At 53.4% G+C, this 19,687-nt stretch overlaps 1 protein-coding gene across 1 annotated transcript in view; it reads left to right on the top strand.

Annotated features, from left to right (window-relative positions):
- The window catches only part of GABRP (gamma-aminobutyric acid type A receptor subunit pi), a 262,987-nt gene that overhangs the window by 141,569 nt on the left and 101,731 nt on the right, over positions 1-19,687 (top strand). The gene's annotated exons all lie outside the window — the stretch shown is intronic.

Raw genomic sequence — 19,687 nt, 5'->3', positions numbered from 1 at the left:
CATGTTGCTGGAGTGTGTCAGCAGTTCATGCAAGATGAAGGCATTGAAGCTATGGACTGGCCCGCCCGTTACCCAGACCTGAATCCGATTGAGCACATCTGGGACATCATGTCTCACTCCATCCATCAACGTCACGTTGCACCACAGACTGTCCAGGAGTTGGTGGATGCTTTAGTCCAGGTCTGTCTGCGGATGGTCTCCTATCTGGGAGATCCCACAGGAGACCATCCGCAACCTCATCAGGAGCATGCCCAGGCATTGTAGGGAGGTCATACAGGCACGTGGAGGCCACACACAATACTGAGCCTCATTTTGACTTGTTTTAAGGACATTACATCAAAGTTGGATCAGCCTGTAGTGTGTTTTTCCACTTTAATTTTGGCGGTGGCTCCAAATCCAGGCCTCCATTGGTTAATAAATTTGATTTCCATTGATGATTTTTGTGTGATTTTGTTGTCAGCACATTCAACTTTGTACAGAACAAAGTATTCAATGAGAATATTTCATTCATTCAGATCTAGGATGTGTTATTTGAGTGTTCCCTTTATTTTTTTGAGCAGTGTAAAATCTTTGGGATTAAATATAAAATTTAATAGTTCTGTTTCTTTTGCTTCTGTAATCGTTCCTCCCCCCGAAGTCACACGCTACCTATAAGGCGTCCAATCATGCCTGTATTTAAAACTGATTGGTGGTGGCAGCGAATAATCTTTCTTGGGTTATTGTGTAGCTAGCAGTGATCGTACAGGGGTGTAAACATATATTCCATGTGTTGGAAGGAGGTGTGTATGTCAGGCGCTCACTGTTATCTTTCCAATAATTGATAAGTGAGAACAACTTGCAGTCCACTCTGTTAATAGTCAGCCAACCGTGCAATTGTCCGGACGATAGGGGGCAGCAGAGAGCTGTTGGCTCAAGAGGCCACAGTGGCTGGTCTCTGTGAGTAATCGGGATCGTGTGAGAATCCCTGACAAGAATAAAAGCAACAAGGTGAAGAGGATGACCAGCAATCAAGATACAATCGAGATAAAGGTGGAGAAGACCCTGGTGAACCTATCTAGGCTTTCACAAGATCGATCTTCCTAGAGAGCATTCATCCATCAAGCTGCCATGGCTCGAGACCGAGCTGAAGGCCGTTAACTAATAATAATAATGCTGCTGTCAAGTGCTCCATGTGTGAGCCCTAACAAAAGCCCAAGCATGTCAATAGGAAAATGCAAATACACTCTGTGATGCTCTTCTGTACAACCCATGACAGTGCATAATGTATACTGTCATGTGTCATACAGGGGGCAGAGGCAGAGCACTGCATTGGTTTATAAGCCCATGTATATTTGGTGCACAGTACAAGGAACAGAGCAATGGGACCTGGTCTATACCATATGTGACTGATGCTGCAGCAGACTGCTGGATGCTTTCCTCAGACTGAGGAGACAATCCAGAGTGATAAAGTTGCAGGGGTCAGGACACTACCAAGTTGTTATAGGGGGGGGGCACTGACCATGGCAGTACTAAATGAACCAAAGCGGTGCTCTGCATCTGCTCCCTGCCTGACACATGGCAGTATACATTCTGCACTGTCATGGGTTGTACAGCAGAGGATCACAGCGTGTATTTGCATCTTCATGTTGACATCACTGCACTAGAAGGGAGCACGCCCCCTGTTCTTGGACTAAATAGAGACAGATATCAAGGGATGGGCAGCTAGGAACAGCCTGTCGCAGACCACGCCCCATATTATCAGACTGAATAGAGACAGATACCAGGCAGTGGGCAGCTAGGAACAGCTTGCTGCAGGCCACATCCCCACCCCACCCCCTATTAACGGGCTGAATAGAGAAAGATATCAGGGGGCGGGCAGATAGAAATAGCCTGCTGCAGGCCACACCCCCATCATGCCCCCTATTATCAGACTGAATAAAGACAGATATCAGGGGGTGGGCAGCTAGGAATAGCCTGCTGCAGGCCACACCCCCATCACGCCCCCTATTATCAGACTGAATAAAGACAGATATCAGGGGGTGGGCAGATAGAAATAGCCTGCTGCAGGCCACACCCCCATCACGCCCCCTATTATCAGACTGAATAAAGACAGATATCAGGGGATGGGCAGCTAGGAAGAGCCTGCAGCAGGCCACATCCCCACCCCACCCCCTATTATCAGACTGAATAAAGACAGATATCAGGGGGTGGGCAGCTAGGAACAGCCTGCTGCAGGCCACACACCCATCACGCCCCCTATTATCAGACTGAATAAATACAGATATCAGGGGGTGGGCAGCTAGGAACAGCCTGCTGCAGGCCACACCCCCACCATGCCCCCTATTATCAGACTGAATAAAGACAGATATCAGGGGGTGGGCAGCTAGGAACAGCCTGCTGCAGGCCACACCCCCATCACGCCCCCTATTATCAGACTGAATACAGACAGATATCAGGGAGCAGGCAGCTAGGAAGAGCCTGCAGCAGGACACACCCCAATCACGCCCCCTATTATCAGACTGAATACAGACAGATATCCGGGAGCAGGCAGCTAGGAAGAGCCTGCAGCAGGCCACATCCCCACCATGCCCCCTATTATCAGACTGAATACAGACAGATATCAGGGAGCAGGCAGCTAGGAGGAGCCTGCAGCAGGCCACACCCCCATCACGCCCCCTATTATCAGACTGAATACAGACAGATATCAGGGAGCAGGCAGCTGGGAAGAGCCTGCAGCAGGCCACACCCTCATCACGCCCCCTATTATCAGACTGAATACAGACATATATCAGGGAGCAGGCAGCTAGGAAGAGCCTGCAGCAGGCCACACCCCCATCACGCCCCCTATTATCAGACTGAATACAGACAGATATCAGGGAGCAGGCAGCTAGGAAGAGCCTGCGTAAGGCCACACCCCCTTCACGCCCCCTATTATCAGACTGAATACAGACAGATATCAGGGAGCAGGCAGCTAGGAAGAGCCTGCAGCAGGCCACACCCTCATCACGCCCCCTATTATCAGACTGAATACAGACAGATATCAGGGAGCAGGCGGCTAGGAAGAGCCTGTAGCAGGCCACACCCCCATCACGCCCCCTATTATCAGACTGAATACAGACAGATATCAGGGAGCAGGCACCTAGGAAGAGCCTGCATAAGGCCACACCCCCTTCACGCCCCCTATTATCAGACTGAATACAGACAGATATCAGGGAGCAGGCAGCTAGGAAGAGCCTGCAGCAGGCCACACCCCCATCACGCTCCCTATTATCACACTGAATACAGACAGATATCAGGGAGCAGGCAGCTAGGAAGAGCCTGCAGCAGGCCACACCCCCATCACGCCCCCTATTATCAGACTGAATACAGAGAGATATCAGGGAGCAGGCAGCTAGGAAGAGCCTGCATAAGGCCACACCCCCTTCACGCCCCCTATTATCAGACTGAATACAGACAGATATCAGGGAGCAGGCAGCTAGGAAGAGCCTGCAGCAGGCCACACCCCCATCACGCTCCCTATTATCACACTGAATACAGACAGATATCAGGGAGCAGGCAGCTAGGAAGAGCCTGCAGCAGGCCACACCCCCATCACGCCCCCTATTATCAGACTGAATACAGACAGATATCAGAGAACGGGCAGCTAGGAACAGCCTGCAGCAGGCCACACCCCCATCACGCCCCCTATTATCAGACTGAATACAGACAGATATCAGGGAGCAGGCAGCTAGGAAGAGCCTGCAGCAGGCCACACTCCCATCACGCCCCCTATTATCAGACTGAATACAGACAGATATCAGAGAGCAGGCAGCTAGGAAGAGCCTGCAGCAGGCCACACCCCCATCACGCCCCCTATTATCAGACTGAATAAAGACAGATATCAGGGGGTGGGAAGCTAGGAACAGCCTGCTGCAGGCCACACCCCCATCACGCCCCCTATTATCAGACTGAATACAGACAGATATCAGGAAGCAGGCAGCTAGGAAGAGCCTGCAGCAGGCCACACCCCCATCACGCCCCCTATTACCAGACTGAATACAGACAGATATCAGGAAGCAGGCAGCTAGGAAGAGCCTGCAGAAGGCCACAACCCCATCATGCCCCCTATTATCAGACTGAATACAGACAGATATCAGGGAGCAGGCAGCTAGGAAGAGTCTGCAGCAGGCCACACCCCCATAACGCCCCCTATTATCAGACTGAATACAGACAGATATTAGGGAGCAGGCAGCTAGGAAGAGCCTGCAGCAGGCCACACCCCCATCACTCCCTCTATTATCAGACTGAATACAGACAGATATCAGGGAGCAGGCAGCTAGGAAGAGCCTGCAGCAGGCCACATCCTCACCATGCCCCCTATTATCAGACTGAATACAGATAGATATCAGGGAGCAGGCAGCTAGGAAGAGCCTGCAGCAGGCCACATCCCCATCACACCCCCTATTATCAGACTGAATACAGACAGATATCCGAGAGCAGGCAGCTAGGAAGAGCCTGCAGTAGACAACATCCCCAATATGCCCCCAATTATCAGACTGAATACAGACAGATATCATGGAGCAGGCAGCTAGGAAGAGCCTGTAGCAGGCCACACCCCCATCACGCCCCCTATTATCAGACTGAATACAGACAGATATCAGGGAGCAGGCAGCTAGGAAGAGCCTGCAGCAGGCCACACCCCCATCACATCCCCTATTATCAGACTGAATACAGATAGATATCCGGGAGCAGGCAGCTAGGAAGAGCCTGCAGCAGGCCACATCCCCACCATGCCCCCTATTATCAGACTGAATACAGACAGATATCAGGGAGCAGGCAGCTAGGAAGAGCCTTCAGCAGGCCACACCCCCTTAACGCCCCCTATTATCAGACTGAATACAGATAGATATCAGGGAGCAGGCAGCTAGGAAGAGCCTGCAGCAGGCCACACCCCCTTAACGCCCCCTATTATCAGACTGAATACAGAGAGATATCAGGGAGCAGGCAGCTAGGAAGAGCCTGCATAAGGCCACACCCCCTTCACGCCCCCTATTATCAGACTGAATACAGACAGATATCAGGGAGCAGGCAGCTAGGAAGAGCCTGCAGCAGGCCACACCCCCATCACGCTCCCTATTATCACACTGAATACAGACAGATATCAGGGAGCAGGCAGCTAGGAAGAGCCTGCAGCAGGCCACACCCCCATCACGCCCCCTATTATCAGACTGAATACAGACAGATATCAGAGAACGGGCAGCTAGGAACAGCCTGCAGCAGGCCACACCCCCATCACGCCCCCTATTATCAGACTGAATACAGACAGATATCAGGGAGCAGGCAGCTAGGAAGAGCCTGCAGCAGGCCACACTCCCATCACGCCCCCTATTATCAGACTGAATACAGACAGATATCAGAGAGCAGGCAGCTAGGAAGAGCCTGCAGCAGGCCACACCCCCATCACGCCCCCTATTATCAGACTGAATAAAGACAGATATCAGGGGGTGGGAAGCTAGGAACAGCCTGCTGCAGGCCACACCCCCATCACGCCCCCTATTATCAGACTGAATACAGACAGATATCAGGAAGCAGGCAGCTAGGAAGAGCCTGCAGCAGGCCACACCCCCATCACGCCCCCTATTACCAGACTGAATACAGACAGATATCAGGAAGCAGGCAGCTAGGAAGAGCCTGCAGAAGGCCACAACCCCATCATGCCCCCTATTATCAGACTGAATACAGACAGATATCAGGGAGCAGGCAGCTAGGAAGAGTCTGCAGCAGGCCACACCCCCATAACGCCCCCTATTATCAGACTGAATACAGACAGATATTAGGGAGCAGGCAGCTAGGAAGAGCCTGCAGCAGGCCACACCCCCATCACTCCCTCTATTATCAGACTGAATACAGACAGATATCAGGGAGCAGGCAGCTAGGAAGAGCCTGCAGCAGGCCACATCCTCACCATGCCCCCTATTATCAGACTGAATACAGATAGATATCAGGGAGCAGGCAGCTAGGAAGAGCCTGCAGCAGGCCACACCCCCATCACGCCCCCTATTATCAGACTGAATAAAGACAGATATCAGGGGGTGGGAAGCTAGGAACAGCCTGCTGCAGGCCACACCCCCATCACGCCCCCTATTACCAGACTGAATACAGACAGATATCAGGAAGCAGGCAGCTAGGAAGAGCCTGCAGAAGGCCACAACCCCATCATGCCCCCTATTATCAGACTGAATACAGACAGATATCAGGGAGCAGGCAGCTAGGAAGAGTCTGCAGCAGGCCACACCCCCATAACGCCCCCTATTATCAGACTGAATACAGACAGATATTAGGGAGCAGGCAGCTAGGAAGAGCCTGCAGCAGGCCACACCCCCATAACGCCCCCTATTATCAGACTGAATACAGACAGATATCAGGGAGCAGGCAGCTAGGAAGAGCCTGCAGCAGGCCACACCCCCATCACGCTCCCTATTATCACACTGATTACAGACAGATATCAGGGAGCAGGCAGCTAGGAAGAGCCTGCAGCAGGCCACACCCCCATCACGCCCCCTATTATCAGACTGAATACAGACAGATATCAGAGAACGGGCAGCTAGGAACAGCCTGCAGCAGGCCACACCCCCATCACGCCCCCTATTATCAGACTGAATACAGACAGATATCAGGGAGCAGGCAGCTAGGAAGAGCCTGCAGCAGGCCACACTCCCATCACGCCCCATATTATCAGACTGAATACAGACAGATATCAGAGAGCAGGCAGCTAGGAAGAGCCTGCAGCAGGCCACACCCCCATCACGCCCCCTATTATCAGACTAAATAAAGACAGATATCAGGGGGTGGGAAGCTAGGAACAGCCTGCTGCAGGCCACACCCCCATCACGCCCCCTATTATCAGACTGAATACAGACAGATATCAGGAAGCAGGCAGCTAGGAAGAGCCTGCAGCAGGCCACACCCCCATCACGCCCCCTATTACCAGACTGAATACAGACAGATATCAGGAAGCAGGCAGCTAGGAAGAGCCTGCAGAAGGCCACAACCCCATCATGCCCCCTATTATCAGACTGAATACAGACAGATATCAGGGAGCAGGCAGCTAGGAAGAGTCTGCAGCAGGCCACACCCCCATAACGCCCCCTATTATCAGACTGAATACAGACAGATATTAGGGAGCAGGCAGCTAGGAAGAGCCTGCAGCAGGCCACACCCCCATCACTCCCTCTATTATCAGACTGAATACAGACAGATATCAGGGAGCAGGCAGCTAGGAAGAGCCTGCAGCAGGCCACATCCTCACCATGCCCCCTATTATCAGACTGAATACAGATAGATATCAGGGAGCAGGCAGCTAGGAAGAGCCTGCAGCAGGCCACATCCCCATCACACCCCCTATTATCAGACTGAATACAGACAGATATCCGAGAGCAGGCAGCTAGGAAGAGCCTGCAGTAGACAACATCCCCAATATGCCCCCAATTATCAGACTGAATACAGACAGATATCATGGAGCAGGCAGCTAGGAAGAGCCTGCAGCAGGCCACATCCTCACCATGCCCCCTATTATCAGACTGAATACAGATAGATATCAGGGAGCAGGCAGCTAGGAAGAGCCTGCAGCAGGCCACACCCCCATCACGCCCCCTATTATCAGACTGAATAAAGACAGATATCAGGGGGTGGGAAGCTAGGAACAGCCTGCTGCAGGCCACACCCCCATCACGCCCCCTATTACCAGACTGAATACAGACAGATATCAGGAAGCAGGCAGCTAGGAAGAGCCTGCATAAGGCCACACCCCCTTCACGCCCCCTATTATCAGACTGAATACAGACAGATATCAGGGAGCAGGCAGCTAGGAAGAGCCTGCAGCAGGCCACACCCCCATCACGCTCCCTATTATCACACTGAATACAGACAGATATCAGGGAGCAGGCAGCTAGGAAGAGCCTGCAGCAGGCCACACCCCCATCACGCCCCCTATTATCAGACTGAATACAGACAGATATCAGAGAACGGGCAGCTAGGAACAGCCTGCAGCAGGCCACACCCCCATCACGCCCCCTATTATCAGACTGAATACAGACAGATATCAGGGAGCAGGCAGCTAGGAAGAGCCTGCAGCAGGCCACACTCCCATCACGCCCCCTATTATCAGACTGAATACAGACAGATATCAGAGAGCAGGCAGCTAGGAAGAGCCTGCAGCAGGCCACACCCCCATCACGCCCCCTATTATCAGACTGAATAAAGACAGATATCAGGGGGTGGGAAGCTAGGAACAGCCTGCTGCAGGCCACACCCCCATCACGCCCCCTATTATCAGACTGAATACAGACAGATATCAGGAAGCAGGCAGCTAGGAAGAGCCTGCAGCAGGCCACACCCCCATCACGCCCCCTATTACCAGACTGAATACAGACAGATATCAGGAAGCAGGCAGCTAGGAAGAGCCTGCAGAAGGCCACAACCCCATCATGCCCCCTATTATCAGACTGAATACAGACAGATATCAGGGAGCAGGCAGCTAGGAAGAGTCTGCAGCAGGCCACACCCCCATAACGCCCCCTATTATCAGACTGAATACAGACAGATATTAGGGAGCAGGCAGCTAGGAAGAGCCTGCAGCAGGCCACACCCCCATCACTCCCTCTATTATCAGACTGAATACAGACAGATATCAGGGAGCAGGCAGCTAGGAAGAGCCTGCAGCAGGCCACATCCTCACCATGCCCCCTATTATCAGACTGAATACAGATAGATATCAGGGAGCAGGCAGCTAGGAAGAGCCTGCAGCAGGCCACATCCCCATCACACCCCCTATTATCAGACTGAATACAGACAGATATCCGAGAGCAGGCAGCTAGGAAGAGCCTGCAGTAGACAACATCCCCAATATGCCCCCAATTATCAGACTGAATACAGACAGATATCATGGAGCAGGCAGCTAGGAAGAGCCTGCAGCAGGCCACATCCTCACCATGCCCCCTATTATCAGACTGAATACAGATAGATATCAGGGAGCAGGCAGCTAGGAAGAGCCTGCAGCAGGCCACACCCCCATCACGCCCCCTATTATCAGACTGAATAAAGACAGATATCAGGGGGTGGGAAGCTAGGAACAGCCTGCTGCAGGCCACACCCCCATCACGCCCCCTATTACCAGACTGAATACAGACAGATATCAGGAAGCAGGCAGCTAGGAAGAGCCTGCATAAGGCCACACCCCCTTCACGCCCCCTATTATCAGACTGAATACAGACAGATATCAGGGAGCAGGCAGCTAGGAAGAGCCTGCAGCAGGCCACACCCCCATCACGCTCCCTATTATCACACTGAATACAGACAGATATCAGGGAGCAGGCAGCTAGGAAGAGCCTGCAGCAGGCCACACCCCCATCACGCCCCCTATTATCAGACTGAATACAGACAGATATCAGAGAACGGGCAGCTAGGAACAGCCTGCAGCAGGCCACACCCCCATCACGCCCCCTATTATCAGACTGAATACAGACAGATATCAGGGAGCAGGCAGCTAGGAAGAGCCTGCAGCAGGCCACACTCCCATCACGCCCCCTATTATCAGACTGAATACAGACAGATATCAGAGAGCAGGCAGCTAGGAAGAGCCTGCAGCAGGCCACACCCCCATCACGCCCCCTATTATCAGACTGAATAAAGACAGATATCAGGGGGTGGGAAGCTAGGAACAGCCTGCTGCAGGCCACACCCCCATCACGCCCCCTATTATCAGACTGAATACAGACAGATATCAGGAAGCAGGCAGCTAGGAAGAGCCTGCAGCAGGCCACACCCCCATCACGCCCCCTATTACCAGACTGAATACAGACAGATATCAGGAAGCAGGCAGCTAGGAAGAGCCTGCAGAAGGCCACAACCCCATCATGCCCCCTATTATCAGACTGAATACAGACAGATATCAGGGAGCAGGCAGCTAGGAAGAGTCTGCAGCAGGCCACACCCCCATAACGCCCCCTATTATCAGACTGAATACAGACAGATATTAGGGAGCAGGCAGCTAGGAAGAGCCTGCAGCAGGCCACACCCCCATCACTCCCTCTATTATCAGACTGAATACAGACAGATATCAGGGAGCAGGCAGCTAGGAAGAGCCTGCAGCAGGCCACATCCTCACCATGCCCCCTATTATCAGACTGAATACAGATAGATATCAGGGAGCAGGCAGCTAGGAAGAGCCTGCAGCAGGCCACACCCCCATCACGCCCCCTATTATCAGACTGAATAAAGACAGATATCAGGGGGTGGGAAGCTAGGAACAGCCTGCTGCAGGCCACACCCCCATCACGCCCCCTATTACCAGACTGAATACAGACAGATATCAGGAAGCAGGCAGCTAGGAAGAGCCTGCAGAAGGCCACAACCCCATCATGCCCCCTATTATCAGACTGAATACAGACAGATATCAGGGAGCAGGCAGCTAGGAAGAGCCTGCAGCAGGCCACACCCCCATCACTCCCTCTATTATCAGACTGAATACAGACAGATATCAGGGAGCAGGCAGCTAGGAAGAGCCTGCAGCAGGCCACACCCCCATCACGCCCCCTATTATCAGACTGAATACAGACAGATATCAGAGAACGGGCAGCTAGGAACAGCCTGCAGCAGGCCACACCCCCATCACGCCCCCTATTATCAGACTGAATACAGACAGATATCAGGGAGCAGGCAGCTAGGAAGCGCCTGCAGCAGGCCACACTCCCATCACGCCCCCTATTATCAGACTGAATACAGACAGATATCAGAGAGCAGGCAGCTAGGAAGAGCCTGCAGCAGGCCACACCCCCATCACGCCCCCTATTATCAGACTGAATAAAGACAGATATCAGGGGGTGGGAAGCTAGGAACAGCCTGCTGCAGGCCACACCCCCATCACGCCCCCTATTATCAGACTGAATACAGACAGATATCAGGAAGCAGGCAGCTAGGAAGAGCCTGCAGCAGGCCACACCCCCATCACGCCCCCTATTACCAGACTGAATACAGACAGATATCAGGAAGCAGGCAGCTAGGAAGAGCCTGCAGAAGGCCACAACCCCATCATGCCCCCTATTATCAGACTGAATACAGACAGATATCAGGGAGCAGGCAGCTAGGAAGAGTCTGCAGCAGGCCACACCCCCATAACGCCCCCTATTATCAGACTGAATACAGACAGATATTAGGGAGCAGGCAGCTAGGAAGAGCCTGCAGCAGGCCACACCCCCATCACTCCCTCTATTATCAGACTGAATACAGACAGATATCAGGGAGCAGGCAGCTAGGAAGAGCCTGCAGCAGGCCACATCCTCACCATGCCCCCTATTATCAGACTGAATACAGATAGATATCAGGGAGCAGGCAGCTAGGAAGAGCCTGCAGCAGGCCACATCCCCATCACACCCCCTATTATCAGACTGAATACAGACAGATATCCGAGAGCAGGCAGCTAGGAAGAGCCTGCAGTAGACAACATCCCCAATATGCCCCCAATTATCAGACTGAATACAGACAGATATCATGGAGCAGGCAGCTAGGAAGAGCCTGCAGCAGGCCACATCCTCACCATGCCCCCTATTATCAGACTGAATACAGATAGATATCAGGGAGCAGGCAGCTAGGAAGAGCCTGCAGCAGGCCACACCCCCATCACGCCCCCTATTATCAGACTGAATAAAGACAGATATCAGGGGGTGGGAAGCTAGGAACAGCCTGCTGCAGGCCACACCCCCATCACGCCCCCTATTACCAGACTGAATACAGACAGATATCAGGAAGCAGGCAGCTAGGAAGAGCCTGCATAAGGCCACACCCCCTTCACGCCCCCTATTATCAGACTGAATACAGACAGATATCAGGGAGCAGGCAGCTAGGAAGAGCCTGCAGCAGGCCACACCCCCATCACGCTCCCTATTATCACACTGAATACAGACAGATATCAGGGAGCAGGCAGCTAGGAAGAGCCTGCAGCAGGCCACACCCCCATCACGCCCCCTATTATCAGACTGAATACAGACAGATATCAGAGAACGGGCAGCTAGGAACAGCCTGCAGCAGGCCACACCCCCATCACGCCCCCTATTATCAGACTGAATACAGACAGATATCAGGGAGCAGGCAGCTAGGAAGAGCCTGCAGCAGGCCACACTCCCATCACGCCCCCTATTATCAGACTGAATACAGACAGATATCAGAGAGCAGGCAGCTAGGAAGAGCCTGCAGCAGGCCACACCCCCATCACGCCCCCTATTATCAGACTGAATAAAGACAGATATCAGGGGGTGGGAAGCTAGGAACAGCCTGCTGCAGGCCACACCCCCATCACGCCCCCTATTATCAGACTGAATACAGACAGATATCAGGAAGCAGGCAGCTAGGAAGAGCCTGCAGCAGGCCACACCCCCATCACGCCCCCTATTACCAGACTGAATACAGACAGATATCAGGAAGCAGGCAGCTAGGAAGAGCCTGCAGAAGGCCACAACCCCATCATGCCCCCTATTATCAGACTGAATACAGACAGATATCAGGGAGCAGGCAGCTAGGAAGAGTCTGCAGCAGGCCACACCCCCATAACGCCCCCTATTATCAGACTGAATACAGACAGATATTAGGGAGCAGGCAGCTAGGAAGAGCCTGCAGCAGGCCACACCCCCATCACTCCCTCTATTATCAGACTGAATACAGACAGATATCAGGGAGCAGGCAGCTAGGAAGAGCCTGCAGCAGGCCACATCCTCACCATGCCCCCTATTATCAGACTGAATACAGATAGATATCAGGGAGCAGGCAGCTAGGAAGAGCCTGCAGCAGGCCACACCCCCATCACGCCCCCTATTATCAGACTGAATAAAGACAGATATCAGGGGGTGGGAAGCTAGGAACAGCCTGCTGCAGGCCACACCCCCATCACGCCCCCTATTACCAGACTGAATACAGACAGATATCAGGAAGCAGGCAGCTAGGAAGAGCCTGCAGAAGGCCACAACCCCATCATGCCCCCTATTATCAGACTGAATACAGACAGATATCAGGGAGCAGGCAGCTAGGAAGAGTCTGCAGCAGGCCACACCCCCATAACGCCCCCTATTATCAGACTGAATACAGACAGATATTAGGGAGCAGGCAGCTAGGAAGAGCCTGCAGCAGGCCACACCCCCATAACGCCCCCTATTATCAGACTGAATACAGACAGATATCAGGGAGCAGGCAGCTAGGAAGAGCCTGCAGCAGGCCACACCCCCATCACGCTCCCTATTATCACACTGAATACAGACAGATATCAGGGAGCAGGCAGCTAGGAAGAGCCTGCAGCAGGCCACACCCCCATCACGCCCCCTATTATCAGACTGAATACAGACAGATATCAGAGAACGGGCAGCTAGGAACAGCCTGCAGCAGGCCACACCCCCATCACGCCCCCTATTATCAGACTGAATACAGACAGATATCAGGGAGCAGGCAGCTAGGAAGAGCCTGCAGCAGGCCACACTCCCATCACGCCCCCTATTATCAGACTGAATACAGACAGATATCAGAGAGCAGGCAGCTAGGAAGAGCCTGCAGCAGGCCACACCCCCATCACGCCCCCTATTATCAGACTGAATAAAGACAGATATCAGGGGGTGGGAAGCTAGGAACAGCCTGCTGCAGGCCACACCCCCATCACGCCCCCTATTATCAGACTGAATACAGACAGATATCAGGAAGCAGGCAGCTAGGAAGAGCCTGCAGCAGGCCACACCCCCATCACGCCCCCTATTACCAGACTGAATACAGACAGATATCAGGAAGCAGGCAGCTAGGAAGAGCCTGCAGAAGGCCACAACCCCATCATGCCCCCTATTATCAGACTGAATACAGACAGATATCAGGGAGCAGGCAGCTAGGAAGAGTCTGCAGCAGGCCACACCCCCATAACGCCCCCTATTATCAGACTGAATACAGACAGATATTAGGGAGCAGGCAGCTAGGAAGAGCCTGCAGCAGGCCACACCCCCATCACTCCCTCTATTATCAGACTGAATACAGACAGATATCAGGGAGCAGGCAGCTAGGAAGAGCCTGCAGCAGGCCACATCCTCACCATGCCCCCTATTATCAGACTGAATACAGATAGATATCAGGGAGCAGGCAGCTAGGAAGAGCCTGCAGCAGGCCACATCCCCATCACACCCCCTATTATCAGACTGAATACAGACAGATATCCGAGAGCAGGCAGCTAGGAAGAGCCTGCAGTAGACAACATCCCCAATATGCCCCCAATTATCAGACTGAATACAGACAGATATCATGGAGCAGGCAGCTAGGAAGAGCCTGCAGCAGGCCACACCCTCATCACGCCCCCTATTATCAGACTGAATACAGACAGATATCAGGGAGCAGGCGGCTAGGAAGAGCCTGTAGCAGGCCACACCCCCATCACGCCCCCTATTATCAGACTGAATACAGACAGATATCAGGGAGCAGGCAGCTAGGAAGAGCCTGCATAAGGCCACACCCCCTTCACGCCCCCTATTATCAGACTGAATACAGACAGATATCAGGGAGCAGGCAGCTAGGAAGAGCCTGCAGCAGGCCACACCCCCATCACGCTCCCTATTATCACACTGAATACAGACAGATATCAGGGAGCAGGCAGCTAGGAAGAGCCTGCAGCAGGCCACACCCCCATCACGCCCCCTATTATCAGACTGAATACAGAGAGATATCAGGGAGCAGGCAGCTAGGAAGAGCCTGCATAAGGCCACACCCCCTTCACGCCCCCTATTATCAGACTGAATACAGACAGATATCAGGGAGCAGGCAGCTAGGAAGAGCCTGCAGCAGGCCACACCCCCATCACGCTCCCTATTATCACACTGAATACAGACAGATATCAGGGAGCAGGCAGCTAGGAAGAGCCTGCAGCAGGCCACACCCCCATCACGCCCCCTATTATCAGACTGAATACAGACAGATATCAGAGAACGGGCAGCTAGGAACAGCCTGCAGCAGGCCACACCCCCATCACGCCCCCTATTATCAGACTGAATACAGACAGATATCAGGGAGCAGGCAGCTAGGAAGAGCCTGCAGCAGGCCACACTCCCATCACGCCCCCTATTATCAGACTGAATACAGACAGATATCAGAGAGCAGGCAGCTAGGAAGAGCCTGCAGCAGGCCACACCCCCATCACGCCCCCTATTATCAGACTGAATAAAGACAGATATCAGGGGGTGGGAAGCTAGGAACAGCCTGCTGCAGGCCACACCCCCATCACGCCCCCTATTATCAGACTGAATACAGACAGATATCAGGAAGCAGGCAGCTAGGAAGAGCCTGCAGCAGGCCACACCCCCATCACGCCCCCTATTACCAGACTGAATACAGACAGATATCAGGAAGCAGGCAGCTAGGAAGAGCCTGCAGAAGGCCACAACCCCATCATGCCCCCTATTATCAGACTGAATACAGACAGATATCAGGGAGCAGGCAGCTAGGAAGAGTCTGCAGCAGGCCACACCCCCATAACGCCCCCTATTATCAGACTGAATACAGACAGATATTAGGGAGCAGGCAGCTAGGAAGAGCCTGCAGCAGGCCACACCCCCATCACTCCCTCTATTATCAGACTGAATACAGACAGATATCAGGGAGCAGGCAGCTAGGAAGAGCCTGCAGCAGGCCACATCCTCACCATGCCCCCTATTATCAGACTGAATACAGATAGATATCAGGGAGCAGGCAGCTAGGAAGAGCCTGCAGCAGGCCACACCCCCATCACGCCCCCTATTATCAGACTGAATAAAGACAGATATCAGGGGGTGGGAAGCTAGGAACAGCCTGCTGCAGGCCACACCCCCATCACGCCCCCTATTACCAGACTGAATACAGACAGATATCAGGAAGCAGGCAGCTAGGAAGAGCCTGCAGCAGGCCACACCCCCATCACGCCCCCTATTACCAGACTGAATACAGACAGATATCAGGGAGCAGGCAGCTAGGAAGAGCCTGCAGCAGGACACACCGCCATCACGCCCCCTATTATCATACTGAATGCAAACAGATATCAGGTGGTGGGCTGCTAGTAAGAGCCTGCAGCAGGCCACACCCCCATCACGCCCCCTATTATCAGACTGAATACAGACAGATATCAGGTGGTGGGCAGCTAGGAAGAGCCTGCAGCAGGCCACACCCCCATCACGCCCCCTATTATCAGACTGTATACAGGCAGATATCAGGGAGCAGGCAGCTAGGAAGAGCCTGCAGCAGGCCACATCCCCATCACGCCCCCTATTATCAGACTGAATACAGACAGATATCCGGGTGCAGGCAGCTAGGAAGAGCCTGCAGCAGGCCACACCCCCATCACGCCCCCTATTATCAGACTGAATACAGAGAGATATCAGGGAGCAGGCAGCTAGGAAGAGCCTGCATAAGGCCACACCCCCTTCACGCCCCCTATTATCAGACTGAATACAGACAGATATCAGGGAGCAGGCAGCTAGGAAGAGCCTGCAGCAGGCCACACCCCCATCACGCTCCCTATTATCACACTGAATACAGACAGATATCAGGGAGCAGGCAGCTAGGAAGAGCCTGCAGCAGGCCACACCCCCATCACGCCCCCTATTATCAGACTGAATACAGACAGATATCAGAGAACGGGCAGCTAGGAACAGCCTGCAGCAGGCCACACCCCCATCACGCCCCCTATTATCAGACTGAATACAGACAGATATCAGGGAGCAGGCAGCTAGGAAGAGCCTGCAGCAGGCCACACTCCCATCACGCCCCCTATTATCAGACTGAATACAGACAGATATTAGAGAGCAGGCAGCTAGGAAGAGCCTGCAGCAGGCCACACCCCCATCACGCCCCCTATTATCAGACTGAATAAAGACAGATATCAGGGGGTGGGAAGCTAGGAACAGCCTGCTGCAGGCCACACCCCCATCACGCCCCCTATTATCAGACTGAATACAGACAGATATCAGGAAGCAGGCAGCTAGGAAGAGCCTGCAGCAGGCCACACCCCCATCACGCCCCCTATTACCAGACTGAATACAGACAGATATCAGGAAGCAGGCAGCTAGGAAGAGCCTGCAGAAGGCCACAACCCCATCATGCCCCCTATTATCAGACTGAATACAGACAGATATCAGGGAGCAGGCAGCTAGGAAGAGTCTGCAGCAGGCCACACCCCCATAACGCCCCCTATTATCAGACTGAATACAGACAGATATTAGGGAGCAGGCAGCTAGGAAGAGCCTGCAGCAGGCCACACCCCCATCACTCCCTCTATTATCAGACTGAATACAGACAGATATCAGGGAGCAGGCAGCTAGGAAGAGCCTGCAGCAGGCCACATCCTCACCATGCCCCCTATTATCAGACTGAATACAGATAGATATCAGGGAGCAGGCAGCTAGGAAGAGCCTGCAGCAGGCCACATCCCCATCACACCCCCTATTATCAGACTGAATACAGACAGATATCCGAGAGCAGGCAGCTAGGAAGAGCCTGCAGTAGACAACATCCCCAATATGCCCCCAATTATCAGACTGAATACAGACAGATATCATGGAGCAGGCAGCTAGGAAGAGCCTGCAGCAGGCCACACCCTCATCACGCCCCCTATTATCAGACTGAATACAGACAGATATCAGGGAGCAGGCGGCTAGGAAGAGCCTGTAGCAGGCCACACCCCCATCACGCCCCCTATTATCAGACTGAATACAGACAGATATCAGGGAGCAGGCAGCTAGGAAGAGCCTGCATAAGGCCACACCCCCTTCACGCCCCCTATTATCAGACTGAATACAGACAGATATCAGGGAGCAGGCAGCTAGGAAGAGCCTGCAGCAGGCCACACCCCCATCACGCTCCCTATTATCACACTGAATACAGACAGATATCAGGGAGCAGGCAGCTAGGAAGAGCCTGCAGCAGGCCACACCCCCATCACGCCCCCTATTATCAGACTGAATACAGAGAGATATCAGGGAGCAGGCAGCTAGGAAGAGCCTGCATAAGGCCACACCCCCTTCACGCCCCCTATTATCAGACTGAATACAGACAGATATCAGGGAGCAGGCAGCTAGGAAGAGCCTGCAGCAGGCCACACCCCCATCACGCTCCCTATTATCACACTGAATACAGACAGATATCAGGGAGCAGGCAGCTAGGAAGAGCCTGCAGCAGGCCACACCCCCATCACGCCCCCTATTATCAGACTGAATACAGACAGATATCAGAGAACGGGCAGCTAGGAACAGCCTGCAGCAGGCCACACCCCCATCACGCCCCCTATTATCAGACTGAATACAGACAGATATCAGGGAGCAGGCAGCTAGGAAGAGCCTGCAGCAGGCCACACTCCCATCACGCCCCCTATTATCAGACTGAATACAGACAGATATCAGAGAGCAGGCAGCTAGGAAGAGCCTGCAGCAGGCCACACCCCCATCACGCCCCCTATTATCAGACTGAATACAGACAGATATCAGGGAGCAGGCAGCTAGGAAGAGCCTGCATAAGGCCACACCCCCTTCACGCCCCCTATTATCAGACTGAATACAGACAGATATCAGGGAGCAGGCAGCTAGGAAGAGCCTGCAGCAGGCCACACCCCCATCACGCTCCCTATTATCACACTGAATACAGACAGATATCAGGGAGCAGGCAGCTAGGAAGAGCCTGCAGCAGGCCACACCCCCATCACGCCCCCTATTATCAGACTGAATACAGACAGATATCAGAGAACGGGCAGCTAGGAACAGCCTGCAGCAGGCCACACCCCCATCACGCCCCCTATTATCAGACTGAATACAGACAGATATCAGGGAGCAGGCAGCTAGGAAGAGCCTGCAGCAGGCCACACTCCCATCACGCCCCCTATTATCAGACTGAATACAGACAGATATCAGAGAGCAGGCAGCTAGGAAGAGCCTGCAGCAGGCCACACCCCCATCACGCCCCCTATTATCAGACTGAATAAAGACAGATATCAGGGGGTGGGAAGCTAGGAACAGCCTGCTGCAGGCCACACCCCCATCACGCCCCCTATTATCAGACTGAATACAGACAGATATCAGGAAGCAGGCAGCTAGGAAGAGCCTGCAGCAGGCCACACCCCCATCACGCCCCCTATTACCAGACTGAATACAGACAGATATCAGGAAGCAGGCAGCTAGGAAGAGCCTGCAGAAGGCCACAACCCCATCATGCCCCCTATTATCAGACTGAATACAGACAGATATCAGGGAGCAGGCAGCTAGGAAGAGTCTGCAGCAGGCCACACCCCCATAACGCCCCCTATTATCAGACTGAATACAGACAGATATTAGGGAGCAGGCAGCTAGGAAGAGCCTGCAGCAGGCCACACCCCCATCACTCCCTCTATTATCAGACTGAATACAGACAGATATCAGGGAGCAGGCAGCTAGGAAGAGCCTGCAGCAGGCCACATCCTCACCATGCCCCCTATTATCAGACTGAATACAGATAGATATCAGGGAGCAGGCAGCTAGGAAGAGCCTGCAGCAGGCCACACCCCCATCACGCCCCCTATTATCAGACTGAATAAAGACAGATATCAGGGGGTGGGAAGCTAGGAACAGCCTGCTGCAGGCCACACCCCCATCACGCCCCCTATTACCAGACTGAATACAGACAGATATCAGGAAGCAGGCAGCTAGGAAGAGCCTGCAGAAGG

The sequence above is a fragment of the Phyllobates terribilis genome, unplaced genomic scaffold (genome assembly GCF_046119375.1).
Source record: "Phyllobates terribilis strain yellow unplaced genomic scaffold, ASM4611937v1 Scaffold_10__3_contigs__length_209671492, whole genome shotgun sequence".
In the NCBI taxonomy this organism is placed as follows: Eukaryota; Metazoa; Chordata; class Amphibia; order Anura; family Dendrobatidae; genus Phyllobates; species Phyllobates terribilis.
The sequence above is the reverse complement of the archived record's forward strand: the minus strand, read 5'-3'. Positions and strand labels throughout refer to the sequence as shown.